Source organism: Ischnura elegans, chromosome X (assembly GCF_921293095.1).
Source record: "Ischnura elegans chromosome X, ioIscEleg1.1, whole genome shotgun sequence".
NCBI lineage: Eukaryota > Metazoa > Arthropoda > Insecta > Odonata > Coenagrionidae > Ischnura > Ischnura elegans.
In genome coordinates this window covers 115,032,721-115,050,356 of record NC_060259.1, presented here as the reverse complement: position 1 = coordinate 115,050,356, position 17,636 = coordinate 115,032,721, and the positions used below count along the sequence as shown (strand labels likewise).

General features: G+C 37.5%; 1 protein-coding gene across 11 annotated transcripts in view; it reads right to left on the bottom strand.

Moving 5' to 3' along the window:
* The window catches only part of LOC124171709 (rho GTPase-activating protein 190), a 647,547-nt gene that overhangs the window by 367,148 nt on the left and 262,763 nt on the right, over positions 1 to 17,636 (bottom strand). The window lies entirely within an intron of this gene.

Here is a 17,636-nt window from a genome sequence, read left to right as displayed (position 1 = left end):
ATTTTATGGGCGCCAATCTGGCCTTTTTCAAGTATGGATAAAATTGACCATTGCCATTCGTCTAAACCGGTATTTCTAAAACCAAATAATTTCTACATAATGAATACACTATTGGTGGGCAACGAATCACAATCAATGCCTTTCGTTTTCTTTGATGAAGGAAACTACCCAATTGTAAAAAGGAAGCCACTCAAACATCAATTTAGAAGCTTGGATGACAACAGCCTGAGTCAAAATTATTAAAACCACAACTTTCGTAATTCCAGTGATGATGAACGATAGAACATGCAGACACTCTTGCACACCAAAACACGCCTGACCGGCGATCGTGAGATCCGGGTTCCAATCCCAGCTAAGTCAAATATTTTTTCATGGTGAACTTCATCCTCTGATGTATTTAACCCACCCATGCACGTGACTGTGTACAAAGCCACTTGTTTCTGCAGTGCTTTGACAGCAAAAAATGCCTAATGATGTTATACAAAATACTTCTATCATTTCCAACAAAATAACAAAATGATAGTCAGTAGAGACGATTATGAGCAGGCTAACAAATGCAAAAAGTAGGCCATAAACATCATGGAAAACATTTGGCTTTCCTTTCCTCTAAAAAGGACATTTCTGGATTCATTTCACAGCAAAGGAAATTTTATTAAAAATAGAACTAACAAAAAGACATCAATAGTAACGTGATATTAATTGCGTCATCACCACCAGTACTAATTTTTTCTGTTGGTATTGTAGATGCATTGACAGGGTTCCCACTCACACTAAGTTATAAAATTGACGGTTTTTTCACGGTTTTCACAGTCTAAATTTTGTCAAATTCACGGTCTGTTAACATGCCATTTTAGAAAGAAATATTGATCGCGTATCAATCACCGGCTGCACAAAAACTAAAATTTCACAAATGCAATCGACACCAGGCCATCGCCAATGAAGCAATCAAAGTGCTCTCTCTTAAAGTGACGTCACCTATCGTCAGCAAAATTTAGGGCAGGCTAAAGGTTGTGAGCGGGAAAATGGAGGGTGACAGGGAAGTGTCTGATTTTTCAACAGGGTTAATGAACACATTGGCTACTGTCTTCCAATCACAGGCTTAAGGCTGTGTGTCGTCGTCATGGCACACGGACCAATAGTTGCGCTTCAAACATACATGTGCAGATAAATGCATCAACACTGTCTGCAAGAGATTGACCTTGAAACATGATTGACAAATGGATTTTTCTATTGATCTGTCAACCAGGTTGGAGATTTTAAAGGTCTTATGACAAAATTCACAGCTCTTTCCAGGATTTTTCACAGTAGACGAAATTCACGGTTTTAAGGTTTTTGTGGTTGAGTGGGAGCCCTGATTTTTGATAATTTGAATTGTTTAGCATAATTATAAATTTCCATTTCAACACATTATCATGGGTTTAAGGCTAGTTGTAATAGGTACACTAAATATTTAAAATGTTAAATTTGGTCAGGATACTTCAAATGTTAAATTTAAACATCTTGAGAGGCACTCATTTTTACTTACTTCCCCAAAATATCATACTTGAATAACAGTGAGTTGCAGAAAGTTTTGCATTTTTAAATTCAGACCTTCACCATTCACAAAATAGGATTGGAGAAGGTTTAATTTCGGAAATAGCAATACCTTAGATAAGAATAAAGCCTGTTTTTGTAATTCATTTTGCCACTCTTCCCTCTTCCCTTATGTAATTGACACCTTGAATGAAACTGACGATACCAAAAATGGAATGAGATGAGTTGGGAATGAGAAAGGAAAGAAATGAATAGGCCTTGTACCAGACGATCGCTCTGAGAGCTCAAATGCATTATCCCTTTTACTGCCATCGGACTGATACATCAGCCCTCGCTGATGGTGCGAAAACTACCGCGGGCCGACTTATTTAATTTTTATTTTGTGATTGTGGCCTTTTCAATGGCTGCTGTCTCATTTATATGGGTGTGATTTATCTCTTCTACTTACTAAGATGGTTTCACCGTAAATAATAAAATTAAGTATCTGAAATAATTTAAAACCTGGAATCTTGCAAATTCTGGAAAATAGCCTTGGCAGCCTTGACATCCCACCCAAAATGCACTTGCAGTAAAAGAGTCAAATAATTGTGTAAAAGTGCAACTCCAAGAGATGCAACCAATTGAATCTTAATGAAATGAAAAATTAATATCAGGCACATATTTCTTAGTTAAAATTGTATGTAATTATAAATTCTGATTTTTTGTACCCATCACACTAAGAATTGTCCAGATGCTTGGTGAACCATATTTATGGAAAATATCTATTTGGTTTGGCTAAGTTAAAGCAAATGCATTTCAAACTATAACGTCATGGCAAATGCCTCCATTTCCGACAATATTCATAATCCTCGATCCTAACTTCGCCAAATTAACCCATTAATGCCCAGAAGATTTTTTTCAAAACATTTTACTTTTTTTCTTAATTCATGATTAGACGACATATCTGATGCGGAAAAAAATATTTTAAAAAATCTCTAACATTTGCATAGTACTTAATCCTATACGTATCTTAAGATACATCTGGGCACTTAAGGGGTCAAAAATTTACATTACCATTTAACTGTGTCGAGGTACGTTTTTGCTATATAATTCATTACTAGAGGCAAAGATTATCGGTGAATAAAAACTGTGAATTTCGTCATAAAAATCTGTCAATTTCGGTTTAAAATTTCGTCATAAAACTGCAATTTCGTCATAAAAAAATACAGTTTCGTCATAAAAATTCACTCGTCACAAATATTGTTTTTTATCCCAAGAACAATAATCACCAATAAAAATGCTTATTGGCATCTTAAATATATTTTTAATGGTAAAAACCATGACAAAGAAGGGTCAAAGCAAATGCTAAAGGAATAAGTTAAGCATTTGTTACATACACATCATAAACACTTTTTGCTATGTATGTATGTATTTCAACCGCATACCGCTTGACAAATGCGGGATTTATATATATGGGGAATATTTTTGATTGGTCTAAATTTCATTGTCTCATTGGCCTGCATGATGTAAAAAACTTATAGTTTTTACTTAACAAATTGATAACAAAAGTCTTAAAGGTCTTACACAAAAAATATAATATCAACACATGCAATTACATATGTGTTTGTCAATTATCTATATTTTTTTAATATGCCCTCTGAGACTATTCACACTCTGGAATTTAAAATTGCCTGAATCCTTATTTTACTAGAATTGAGATCCATTGGTCAAACTTGACTTTAATTATACATTTTTGGAAGTTTAGTGGTTCTTTTATTTATATTTCCATGCATGGAAAATCCTCTTCCTGCATCTACATTTGCCACAGGTATTCACAGGGTTTTCACAAAATTTTCTACAAAATGGGGAAAAATCATTTTAAAGGGCAAGAATTAGTGGAAGTACTGAAAATTCTTTTCCTTCTTCCTGAACTGATCTAACAGAATCCTTCAAAGCAGAATAGCCAAAAAGTTCTTGAGTTTCTGTTAATGATTATATGAGGACATAAGCAACAATTGTGTCTAAGTCCTTCACATCAGTTGTCAATATACACCTTGAGTTAAATAATCTTCCCATGGCTGTAATAATGCTCCTCCCTGGGTCACTATACAAGGAATGACAACTTGATATTAGTCTTTATCCTATTTGCTTCAGGACCTCACACATGGAAAGTTTCACAGATTTTTTGAGACTATTAAGCGAAGATTCATTTTCTTTTCCAAACTGTGCATTGCTGACTAGGGTAAAGGAATTCTATAAATTAAGGTTGATTCGGTTCTTAAATTTTTTCGGCTCTCGGTACCGTTCTGGTTCTCCCCCATCAGTTCTCGATACTCGGTTCCAAGGATGAACTCTATTTAAATTTGCCATTAATTCAGGTAATTAAACAACCACAAGAAGTGAATGAAAATAATTTCACGAAAAATGTTAATTAACAAGAAAGGTCTGTTAAAAAAACTCAAGATCGCCTCCATAATTTTATTTACCAAGTAAAAAAGTTAAATAACACATTGTTAAGAATGCATGATCGACCAACATGTCTCATTACATCAGGCAGCCACTGGTTCTTTCTCCAGGTTTTTTTTGTAACTACTAGGTGAGATTAAAATACATTCTGTGATGTAACTAGCTTAAATTGTTACTTACATTGACAACTGATTTGCATGCTTCACTCTCGCAGTTCTTATAACCTCAACAATAAACTGCTCAACACGCCGGTACAGCGACAACATTCATAAACTAAGCGGCCATGAATTAACGTAAAATTGTAATGCGGGGTTGCATTCTGCAGGATAACCACACTTCTCGACGGCTTGCATAGGTTTATCAACTTACGAATAGGCTCTCAAAACGCATCTTGCTCGTATATCGCAGAATTGCTGTATATACACATGAATCAATCTTAACACCAATCTCAGACGAAACGATTTCCCGCTGGTGCCGTTCACGGCACAGCACACGGCGCTACAGAAAGTCTTTTCGTCTGAAAGCCGCCCGAATTTCACGTGAACGGCGGCCGGTGAAAAGTCGTTTCGTCTGAAAGCGGCCTCAATGTAGCATAGCCTATATTTCACGCCGTAGACGGAGCATCGCCGGGCCGGATTGAAATGGGCGCCTTGCCGTCAACGAAACGGTGTGATTCGACTCGTTTGAAGACATCCATAGATCTATAGTATGTTGAAAGAACGTCACCGTGCCGTGGCCGGCTGCAGGCGAAAAGTCAGCTTGTTTGAAAGCGGCCTACGTGGCAGCGACTACAGAATGTTACAATTTTGGCGAGAGCGACAAATTGACGACCCCTTAAATGCGCGTGCTAGGGAGCAACTCTCAAAAGAAGAAAGACATTGACGCCATGCAATCGGAAAGTAATATATGCGTTTTCAAAACTTTTTTTTTTACTTTTTGGCCTTGAATACGCTGCGAACCATTTCGGATTTGGGCGCCAAATTCAAATCCTCGCAACAGTTCCGAGCCGGTTCCAAAGCACCGACTTTATGCGCTCGGTTCTTGATACCGGTTTTTTAAGAAAACTTAAAGTAACGGGGTATTTTTTACCGGCAACGGTGGAAAATATCGCGCCAAATTTGCAGAAAAAGTGCTTAAACGCGAAATTTCGTGGAACCAAGTGAATTTCGCGCAACCTTGAAAATTTCGCGTTATATTTCGCGTTTCGCGAAAATTCGGTGCCCCTATTCATTACTCATGCCTTCATCAGTAGTTTTTAATACATGAATTAGAATTATTATGCATCAAATAATATAATTTTGAGTATTATTATAGTATTATTACGTGAACAATTTACATTTGATTTTGAAATTTTACAGCAGTGTGTCCCTGTATCCCGGTTTTTTATACCATAGCCATCCCTGTACAACTGATACATCCATTTTTTCTTTTTGGAAACAGAATAACAAACAGGGGTTTTCATTTTATTATGTATGCTTTGTATCCTCAGCAACTGGTATTATATGCTGATGATGCCAATTTTATTATAACGTCCTCAACTGTCAAAGGGTTACATACAGTAGCCAACTTTGTCTCCGATCAGGTTCTTACTTGGTGTAAATTTAATTGTCTTAATCTCAATGTCACAAAATCCCAACTTATTTACTTCTCTAATTTCAATAAAACCCCTAGTTTGCTTAATGTTGACCTAAATGGAACATGTATTCCACAGGTTGACGACACCATGTTTCTGGGAATGAATATCGATGCGCATCTTTCCTGGGAAAAACTTGTCTCTAATCTAGCTGGTCATCTTAGCTCTAAGTGTTTCCTAATCAGATCAATTAGATCCACTGTATCCATTGATGTTCTTCTAATTATTTACTATGGGGAATTCTACCCCCATTTACTATACACCATTCTACACTGGGGCTCTTCACCCCATGCAGTGACCATTTTTAAAATCCATAAAAGAGCTATACGTTTGATTGCAAACAAACCATGTAGAACCCCATGTTGCCCTTTGTTTAAATGTCTTCGCGTGCTACCTATTCCCTGTGTCTACATACTTTCTGTTTTATTATATGCCAAGTCAAACTTTAAGGACTTCGCGCTAAACTCGGATATTCATAACCAGGGTACCAGGCAGCAGGGAGACTTGCATGTCCCATTTGTACGTACTAAGAAAGCTATCTGTGGCTTTAGAACAATGACTCTAAGGCTTTATAACAAGCTTCCGAAGAACCTAAAAGCTCCTATGAGTTTGTCGACTTTCAAAACTAAGAGTAAAAACTTTTTATTATCCAAATGTTTCTACTCCGTTGATGAATATTTATCTTTATAACTGCCCTTGGATTTAAACTGCCATTTTGTATATAACTTGATTTTGTATTCATGACGTGCCATATACAATGTATGTACAATAATTGTCGTCTGGCAAATAAATAAATTATTATTATTATTATTAGTAATCATGGTATCTATGTATTTATCATTGTCATAAACTATTCGATTTAACTAGAGCAGTCCCCATTTGATTTTTGAAATGCAGCTTTTTCTGGAAGGTTATATTCACTATTGATTCTATTTTCACGAAATGTTCCAGTTCCACACAAGCTCCTTATAGTTAACATTCTAAGCAGCTTTTCTGATGTGAATAAGTTGTTAACATATATTTTTGTACCTGGTGGTAATTTACAATCATCCACGAGTCCTAAACTACATCTTCTCCTTGACCAAGATCTGTTCTCTGAAGGTTGGCTACAGCATGATAAAGGTTGACTTGATTCGGAAATACATTATAATTTTAACCCAATTCTTACTAGTTTCCCTCTAATACATTGCTCGCATCCATATCTAGCATAGTAGGGGTTTAGTGACTCATCCACCAAACAGTATTCTCCAGTGCTTACAATTTTGAATGTCTAGTTCAAAATCTCAAACAAAGGTTGGATTTTACGTAGCCTATCCTTGCCATCACTCTTCCCATTATAATAAATATCTGCCAGATGCAGAAACCTTAAAATTTCTTCAAACCTGTCCCTTCGCATTGACTGAGAAACTATTTCGATGGTAGAGTCTGAAGATGACCTCCAATAAAGCCATCGACTAGGTAGATGGTGATAACCTGAGGGTAGAAATATTCCAAACACTTTCTAAATCTCTTCTAATTGTACGTACGAATAATGTACTAACATTTTTTACAAGTGTTCAGAAAATTTGTCTTGAATTTTTCTGCTGACAGCGTTGATGGTAGAGCTATTTCAGATTTGTTTCACCTCTGCTCCATCATTAAGGTACGTCTTCTCTTCTCAGCGGTAAATGGGAAGCATATATAGCAAGGGGTGTGCAACAAAAGAAACAAAAGATTATTTACAAAAGAGACTGTTGAGAAATTTTTAAAGCACCAATTCATCCTTATGTCAGGTATATCTTTCCGAGACTCGAACTTGAATACAAAGTACAAGTTTTGGGTGACGTAGCGTAGTACATAGTTTCATTGCCAATGTTCACCAAAGTTACTTATTTCCTACACTGATTTCCAGCTTGAAATCTGGCTTTCATTGGCAGCGGTAAGTTTAACGAGAAACGAAGTAATTAGTCCATTCCACCGTCGGCGATATAGAACACAAGTAATGCCAGGACAGTGGCTGATACATATGGGGAGCGAAGGGGGCGTGCGTCCCCCTCTTACATGGCCGCCCGCATTGCCCAACATTGCAGAACTACAGTTGTAACTCTTTCATATCATAAGATGGCATTGACTTGTACATATGTGTATAATCATTTTAAATAAAAATTTCCTAAATGTTGCATGTGACTTGATTATTTTTCATTACAATACAAGTAAAGGTAGCTCAAGAAATCTTTTGCGCCCCCCTTGAATTTTTTCTGCATCCGCTACTGTGTCAGGATAAGCAACTTGATATCGCGAGTTTTTGCGCTTCCAGAAATCCAATACTGATTCATTTTATGCTTCCAATGAGGGTACTTTATTGCAATTCAAATGAGGATATACCACATTTCTGAGAAAATACCTGTTTTTGCTGTATTTACCTAATTGTTCAGTATTATGCATTATGAAATGGCAGAAATATAAAATTGTCTTCGATCTATCACATAATTAGGCTTATAAAATAATTATTTATTTATTTAATCAATAAACAGAATAAAGCATTCCTATCAGTCAAAACTTGAATATTTAGTGCCACAAGTGCCCAGACGTATCTTTAGATACGTCAAAACTTAACTGATTAGTTTTGTCATGAGCTTGAAAGAAAAATGAATCTCTTTAAAGAGATAATATTCCTTATACATTTAAAATAAAACAGGTAAAAACTGGATTCAGAAAACTCCACGCTTTATCTGAAAATTAAAGTTTCACATGACCATAGCGAAGCGATTTCTAAGTACATTGAAACCTCTCTTAGCGACCACCCCTCCTAACGACCAGTCTTCTTCGGAACCGATTGTGATGCCCGTATAGTCAATGTATTTATTACCCCTATTCAAAGACCACCCCTCACCCCGACCAAAGACCACCACTACCACGGGAATTTCCCTCCATTAGGCGACCAAGGAATTCTACTAGCCTGCTAGGAAAGTCTACATTGTAAGCAGCACCAGTTTATACCTGCACTTACCAGAACAATTCGGCCGTTGAGGATAATTACCCTCTTGTCACAGCAGGCGGAGTGGGTTCGTAGGCTTGACCCTCTCCGTAGGGGTTCTGTTTTGTATACAATGTATTTTCTTTTGCTCAAATATTTGTAAATTGTGAATCAGCGAGTCCTTTCGTGGGCAAAACTGCCACTTCATATTTAAGTCGTGGCAGTTTGCTTTGAGTGACGATATAAGAACAATCTCAGAGTCCAAGATGTCGAAGAGAGTTTGATTGAGTTTAGAGGAAAGGGTTCAAGTTATTGAAGAACGAGATAAAAGTTCATCTGAAAGAAGGTTAGCGGATTTGTTTAAGTGTAGGAAAACCCAAATAAACGGAATTTTAAAATCTAGGGAAGAAATTTTGAAAGAGTGGCAAAACAGTGACCGGAGCCGAGGAGTGAAAAGAAAGCGGCAAGAAAAATACGAAGGAATTAACTCTTCAGTTTTTGAGTGGTTTAAAGTCGCACGGTCGAAAAATATTCCCATAAGTGGATCTTTAATAAAAGAGAAGGCCTTGCAATTTGCTATAGAATTAGGAGATGAAGATTTCGTGGCTAGCAATGGCTGGCTTGAACGATTTCGTGGCAGGCATAGCATTACCTTCCGTGGGATCTCCGGTGAATCTGGAGACGTAAGTGAAGAAGTGGTCTGTGATTGGAAGATGAGACTTCTAGCAATTATCAAAACCCGAAAACAGCAGCATGTGTTTAATATGGACGAAAGCGGACTTTTTTTCCGTACTCTGCTATCTAAATCCCTGACACTTAAGTCAGAGCAGCGCAAGGGTGGAAAGCTGGCCAAAGAACGATTGACCGTGTGTTTCTGTGTCGGCGCTGATGGAGAAAAAGAGGCACCCTTGGTGATTGGAAAATCTCTTCGGCCAAGATGCTTCAAGAATACTGATATGACAAAGTTGGGTATATCTTGGTATGCAAACAGTAAGGCATGGATGACTTTGAAGATTTTTGAGGATTGGCTAATGACCTTTGACAGAAAAATGAGACAGCAAAATCGAAATATTTTCCTGTTCCTGGACAATGCTACATGTCACTCTCATCAAATAAAACTGACCAATGTCCACCTGCAGTTCTTTCCGCCCAATACCACATCAAAATTACAACCCCTGGACCAAGGCATTATCCAGGCATTCAAATTGAGGTACAGAAAGCGAATGATGCAACATTTGATTGCACGGATGGATGAAGTTGCCACCGCATCGGATTTAGCTAAGAAGATAACAGTGAGTGATGCTGTGTCATGGGTGCTTTCTGCATGGAAAGATGTTGAAAGTCGAACCATTGTGAGATGTTTTCAGAAGTGTGGTTTCTTCGATCCTGTCAACGAAGAAGAAATTGAAGAGACAACATCAGAGGATGTGGATGTTTTGGCTCGAGCTGCGTTTTGGGTTTGAGTACAGCCAAATGGTGACCGAGGAGGAAAACCACACCGATTGCTATTATGATTTCAGTGGTGATTGGGAGGACTGCATCGTCAAATAAGCAAAAGGTAGGATTTTTAACAACCAATATTACCTCAATTATTGTAGTACGTATTTAAAAATAACATTGTGCATTATTTCATATCTATTATCTCCGTTTTTCTTATCTCTTTTTCGATGATATTGTATTTTAAGGAACCATTACTGAAGATGAAGATGACTCAGACATTGTGCCAAACGAAGAACCAAGATTAAGCCCTCAAGAGACACTTTCATTAATAGAAAAGTGTCACAATTCAATGAAAAGTGCAGATTTCAACAGCGAGAAAATCAATGAACTGTTTACAGAACTAAAATATGTGTTGGAAACTGAAATCACGGAAAAAAAAGTGCAAGGACCTAAAGCAAACTTCTATACAACAGTTTTTTTTCGTCTCAAAGTGATGTTTTCTCCTCAATACTGTGATGTATGTTTAAAGTCATTATTCATAAGAGTGGATGTTATTAATAAATATGTATTTGATTTATGCTATAGTTCCTGCGGCTTTGACACTGTTTGTTTTACTTCTCATAGGCTCCAAAGTGAGATTTAACTTCCTTGGCCAGAGTGACAAATATTTTTCTCAAAAATCAGCTTAATACAGCTATACATGTTATGGTATATGCGTATAATATTTAAATTTATATAGTACACATTATACAGTAAAACTTCGATTTTACGCAGCGGCACTCAAGTCCGGCAGGAGAGCATAGGGAATTGCAATGGTGAAACTTCGATTTTACATCTTTTCTTGATTTAACGCAGTTTTTCGATTTTGCACAGCATAACCCCAGCCCCTAAGAGGTCGCTAATCTTGATTTTACGCAGTTGTCTTTCGGCTTGTTTTGAAAATCCGACGAGAGCAATATGCAGTTAGGTTATTATTTCGTCTCAATGAGTTGCAAAACTGAATACAGGAACCGTTGAAATGACATCGCGCTGTTGAGCGTGAAACTAAATACATCGCGAATCTAATTATTGCTTCCCCGTGAGCCCTCTCAGTAATATTTCAGGCTCCATTACGAACGCGAATGTCCCTCTTAGTTCAAATTCGCCGTAGAAGGATATCGAAACCTAAAACACACGGCAATCGCCGTGTATGCGTAACTACTTTTGATTAAGACATGATCGCTGGAGATATTAACATTATCACCTTTCGTTTATTATTCGACTTATTGATCGACGCTGTTTATATCCACAATTATGAGCTACGGAATATCTATCCCAAACGCAAGGCTTTCTAGAATTTTGCCAACGCTATGTTTTCCGTCGCCGCAGCGAAATATAACCGCGAAATGAGTCGTTAAAAATACTCCCGTGCCAAAATTTTGGCTTCCAAGGTGATCCAAAAAAGATAGTCGTACTTCTAGTATGGACGTAAGTCGATGGTGATTCAACACGATGGTAAAAGCAGCCTGCATTGTCTCATTCCCAGGCTAACCCCACATCTGCGGGACAAATGGAGGCGAGGGAAAATTGCTTGCGCTGCGTGCTTATCAGAACCGACTCAACTTGTATCTCATTGTCAGACGGTTTAAGTAAAATATGGTTGGAACTTGAATAACTATAAGCTTAACTCCGCTAGGTGGCAAGCGTTTTAACGGAACGGGAGTTAATGCCCTCGGAGAATAACTCGCGTCGTCAATCGTCATGTAATCATTGAAGTCAAATTCAAGACGTGAGTGATAACGCAGTCCCTTTAAACTCAGGAATGGCTTAGTACCATTAAATCGAAATACAAAAAGTGTCCGGTGTTGTCATCAGATATGGGGAAGCAAAATATTACGTGAAGCTGAGTCACACGGCTTGTGAGTCGAAGGTCCCGGCGCTGAATTCGCGGAAGAATGCCGACAGAGAAGCTATTCCCGGAAGAGTCAATCTACTAATGCTAAAATTTCATGGGGAAATGCTTTTTTAATGCATATAAATTATAAAGAAGGAAATTTTTTCAGGACTATTAGTCATTTTTTATTCATCACGGGCGGCATGACGGCAGTTGCGTGGTCATTTAAAGAGCTCACTTAAAAAAAGTGATCTAAGCACCGGAAAAATCTGAATTTCCGAATATCCCGGGTCCTGTGTGCTCCGTATTATCTATGGTATGCTATTTGGAGGTAACCAACAACTGGGGTCATTAGCGCTATGAAGTAAGGGCTGGGGGGATAGGTACCCTATGTTGGCATTAGCCAGGTTGTAATGATAAGCTCAAAAGGGACCAGGACTTAACTTCCCATCTGATGGACAGAGTGGTGCACTGGAAGTGCCCTCCACATTAGACTCAAGTAGGGATAGGGCCATCTCTGATAAGTCTCTGCTACTGCCAGGATTTGAACCCAGGCCCACAGGGTGTAAAGCCTTTGTGATGTATTAGCAAAATTTTGCACCCTGTTAATGGGGTTAATTTGGATGACTATCCTCAGGTATCTCATTTCTTCAATCTCCAATCTTTGTTCGTCTACTGGTGGTTAAACGGATTTCCTGCAAACTGCTTCTAATGAGAATATTTTCGAAAATTAGCTTCTATGCGACCATTTAGTATCACCATTCCGAAATTTCTCCTGGGTAACAGAAATAATCTTAGTGCCAGAAAGCATTTCAACCATTTTGTTCAACCATGGGAAACACTGTTCAGGAATGCAAAGTTGTTTCTCTTAAGGTAACACGTCATCTGTGGTGTTGCTTTTGAGTAAATAAGATTATTAGGCTTCATTTTCCGAGCAATAATGAGCTAGTGTTATCCTGAAAACTATACTCCTCCTCAATACCAACTCTTGATTTTACACACTTTGATTTTACACAGTGCCCATATTTCGGTCCCTCCAACTGCGTAAAATCAAAGTTTTACTGTAAAAAATAAAGAGGTAATAATTAATCTCTACTGTAGATTGCTGTTAATGCAAATGTTCCTGTGCGATATACTACATTACTTTGTAGTGAGAAAATATTTAATATTAATTAAATTACTAACTGTGTAAAATTTATCAGCAATTAAAAACTATCACTGAATAAAACGCGATTTATGTTGCCAAAAGTAAAGCGTGAACTCAGTAGTTACCTATCTTTTTTAAATCTGCTCCCTTGAAATTATGCAGTCAGAAACACACCCGCACCCCCTTAGAACGACCACCCCTCTTAACGACCATTTTTCAGTGGAACCGTCAGTGGTCGCTTAATACAGGTTTCACTGTAGTTCATGACCAGCCATATGTAAGTAAGCATAACAATTGCAAGTATAGGCTTAAATAATCTAAATCACTTGTACACCATTCGAAGACTTTCTTTTATCATACTACGTAAAGAAATTGCATAAACAACAAACTAAAGAGTATTTAGGAATTTTTAAAGTGTGACGTATCTAAAGATACGTCTGGGCATTAATGGGTTAAAGATAAACTGATTGCTCTGATGCCTAACCTTAGCCGCCTCCTGATCAAAACGAGGATTAACATCATTCTATACCATTCTATATAATATAATAACTTAATCAGAATTGAATAAACAATGGGTGCATTGAGAGGGAGAGAGCACTCAGAGTGCAAGCACAAAGGCTGAAGAATTTCCCCTTCAATGTAACCTCTATGCAGCAGCTGAATGTGAGCACTCAAGTCATTTATCAGAGCAGTCTTTTCAAGTGCTACTTTCCTGAATACATGTTGCTGATCAGAGGGAGCTCAAATACTATTTCTAGGTGGCAAATGGTGTGTTTCTAGATGATTCTTAAGCCCTTACCTAGGGCCCACCCCACTTCTTCCACTCAGGGAGGCAGAGAATACGCTATTCTGTGCAGTGGTCAACTCCCATGGTGAACTTTGAGCACTCACTCAATGCACCCCATTACTTTCATCAGCTCTTTCTTATATCTTACATAGGTCAAGTCTTACTCCAAATGCAAAAGTGGAAATATACCTTTTGGCAGTGTATGTGAAGTGAGAAGAGTTCCAAGCGTGGCATGGGAGGGAATATATTCAGAATCAAAAACATACATTTTGTTTCCTTTGGATTCTGTGCAATGAATTAGAGAAAACAAAAGGTACTTACCCATTTTACCTTAAATTTGACCTTAATGACATGAAAATATTCATAAACATTTCTGTAAAAAAACTATTTACAGAAAAAAGAACCATCACCATTTACTGTGCAGAAGTGAATGACAACTTTTTAATTCTATCACTATAAAAGATAATGAATGAAAAATACTTCTGATGAACACTAGTACAGGCATCCCCCGAGTTACGTATGTCTCGACTTACGTAAATCCGTACTTACGTAAGCGATAACCGTATTTAAAATGATTACGTTAATTTTCGAATGCGAGCGCGAAGAAGTAGATATTCGCTCGTACAACCTATGGTAGAAAAAATATCGAATAGTTATCGAGTTTTTTACGTGCTAAAAATAACGAAGTGACCCATTTTTGTCATTCCTCGAAGGAATTTTCATTAATTTTTGTAGAAAAATCGCTTATAAATCCCAAGTCAGCAATCAACGTGAAAATTTGCAGTTCTAGCGATGGATGTGGTTGCGCTCATTCCTGTACGATACAACTTGCACAGAGTATACTTGCGCCATTGGACATTTCCATCAGTGAAATTAAAAGAAAATGAAGTTCAAGCAGAAATCTTTATTGCGGAAAAGAATTGTTTAGTACCCACATAACGGCATTGGTCGCGTTCAGCAGACTCAACAGTTGCGGATCCGGTGAGACCATTTCTGCTGAACGCTCTCTGGTAGGTCACCGGTGTTACTGATCAGACGCCATTTTTTCCACCGGAGAAAATCACCGATCACTGGTTGGAACATGTCGAGAATCAATATGGCTGCGCCCAGTACTAGCACGTCTTCTGGTGCTATAGTTGCAACAGGATATGCATATGCATACGGAGGAATGGCATATGAAATTCAGGATACTGAAGAAAAATAAGTAAAACTGGCTTCAGGTTTGTCATCGACTAAGTAAGCTATCGTCCTAGGGAATAATATATACGAGGGACTATCCTTTCGTAATAGTTTTCATTCCGCGGCCTTTTTCTTCTGAGGCGTACGTACGGCTTAGGGATTTCTTCTAAAGAATCTCGTCTCGCGTTGAATTACACCGAACAAATTTTTCACAATATCATCGTCTCCTGCGATTAAAATCGCCAGCGCTTCTACAGTAATCGCATTACCGCCCATTTGGAATGTTTCTGCTATTTTGGTCACGTGACTGATCACTGCTCAGTAACCGTTCAGCAGAACGCAACGACCGATCGCTCACCGGTGAGGGATCTCTTGATCCCTCTGAGTATCTGCTGAACGCGACCATTGAAATTTTGATGCCCCGTTTACACAACGATCGTCGCGACGTTGATCCGTACGATCGTAACCTCAAAACGTCGTGTAAACGCGCAGAGTTACCATCGTAGGCCTTAGTACCTAACACTGCCGAACTTACGATGGTTAGCGCTAGTGTGCCAAGAAAAAAAGAGTTAGGAAATGAAGATCGATGTATATACGATTCTTTCGCGCCGTTGCAATATTGATACAATAATTAATATTTCATAAATAACTCTAATATTTCTAAGATATATGGCAACGATTGAAGACATTATTGAGCAGGTAATGGAAGGACGTTAGGAGAAAGTTATTTCTGCTGTTCTCTTCAGCAAATGATATCGGATATTCTATACTATACCAGTTTTATGTATTTCTTTATTTACAGGTTAACCCATAACCATGTCTCCTTACATTATACTTCACAGATGATGGAAAATAACAAACATGCACAAAATTTTAACCAATTAAATCATTGTATACAGGATTTCACAATAAAATTCGCCAGAAATAACCATAACATTTAGATAAGGACATGGAGATATCAATACTTGTGCCGAATCAAGCCGAAATCTAAGCCTTTTCTAGTTAAATTATAACAGCAATATGTACTGTCTTTAATGCGTGAATATTCTTGAATATTTTGACATATTCTCTCGAAGAATATATGTAGTTTCTTAAAGACTTCACGGACTGTTATGACTAGTTTTAGTTTTATCTCATCATAGCTGGGAGTTGAAGACAAAATTTGCTCTATGGTAATTAAAAACAAGCAGGTGAGGATTTATATAGCTATGACGGGATCCATTAAAAGTAACTAATAAAGGAGATAGGAACAATCTAAATATTAATTGATAATTTTGGAGAGGAATATGCCTGTGTTGGAGGATCCTTGGTCGTGCAAGAGTTTTCAAATTAACTAGGGAAAGAATAAATGAAGTGTTGTAATCAGACAAAGAGATTAATAAATCGTAATTATTTAATTTGAAAAATTTATTTTGGACACGTTCAATCCGGATTGAGTCGATATTATAATAAAGTGACCAGTTAGCAAAATATTCCAATTTGGAACGTAGCAAGGAGACACATCTACTGTCTTTACCGCATGAATATTGCTAAACTTTGGACAGATTCCCATAAAGAAACCTACATTCTTTAACGTTTTACCAACAGTTCGGTCTAGCTTCAGTTTTAGCACATGAAAACATTAATATTCTTTTGCTTCTTAATTTCCAGGATTTCAATTTTCTCACGCAGTGTCGTCGTCAGTTGTTATTCCACAACGAGGGCAGCACTGAGTTACGATGGTAACTTTTAGACGTGTAAACGTGCAGTAGTCGCGATCAACGTCGGTACGATTGTGGTGTAAACGGGGCATGAGTGTTAGCAATGAACGCCGCGAAAAAGTTAAGAAAAAGTTGACACACGATATTAATTGCGTAATTGTTAACATGTTTCTGGCGGAAAATTTTATTAAGCTGCATTTTCTCGTTCTCTCATATTAAGTGCAACTGTAAATGAATATTGCGTCATTGAAAGCTTTTCCCCACTAACCTTGTTGCACGTTAATGACGGAGTTGGCAGAATAAAAGCTCAATTTTAATTAGCTTCGTGCATTGGAAATACTCTTCGATGTTTCTAGCGAAGTAAATATTCAAATGATGATTTTTTCACGTTATTTTATTGAGATATGAGAGAATGAAAGTATGTTTCCGTGCGTGAAAAATTAAGTTTATGTGAATGTATCCAAGAATATAGTAATTTACTGATATTTTTTTGTGTGTTATTTGCTCGTAATCCTAGACACTCCTCCTACGTGTATTAACTGAGACAGTGAAACCACCAGATTCATCGATCAACGTAATATATAAAAGGCAGAAGATATAATGATTATAGTTAGGTAGACGATGCATTCTTTGGGCCCTTAGATCGCAGTATAACATAATGAATCAATTTAAGTATTCAGTTTAGTAATGTAGCGTTGAGATACCGTATTTTCCCGAATCAACGCGATCGGTCAACTCTGGGAATAATATTACGCATTTTGATTGGCAATGCTCGAGATGCAACTCTCAGACTATATTAATGTTTATCGATTTTGTATCTAATAACGTAAGAATACGCCGTAGAGTTCATGAATATCGCAGTGAATTGAATGAACCTTCACCGAGAATTTACCGTGCATTTCTCCGCTGAGAATTTCACCGCGCCGATCGAAATCTCTGAAGC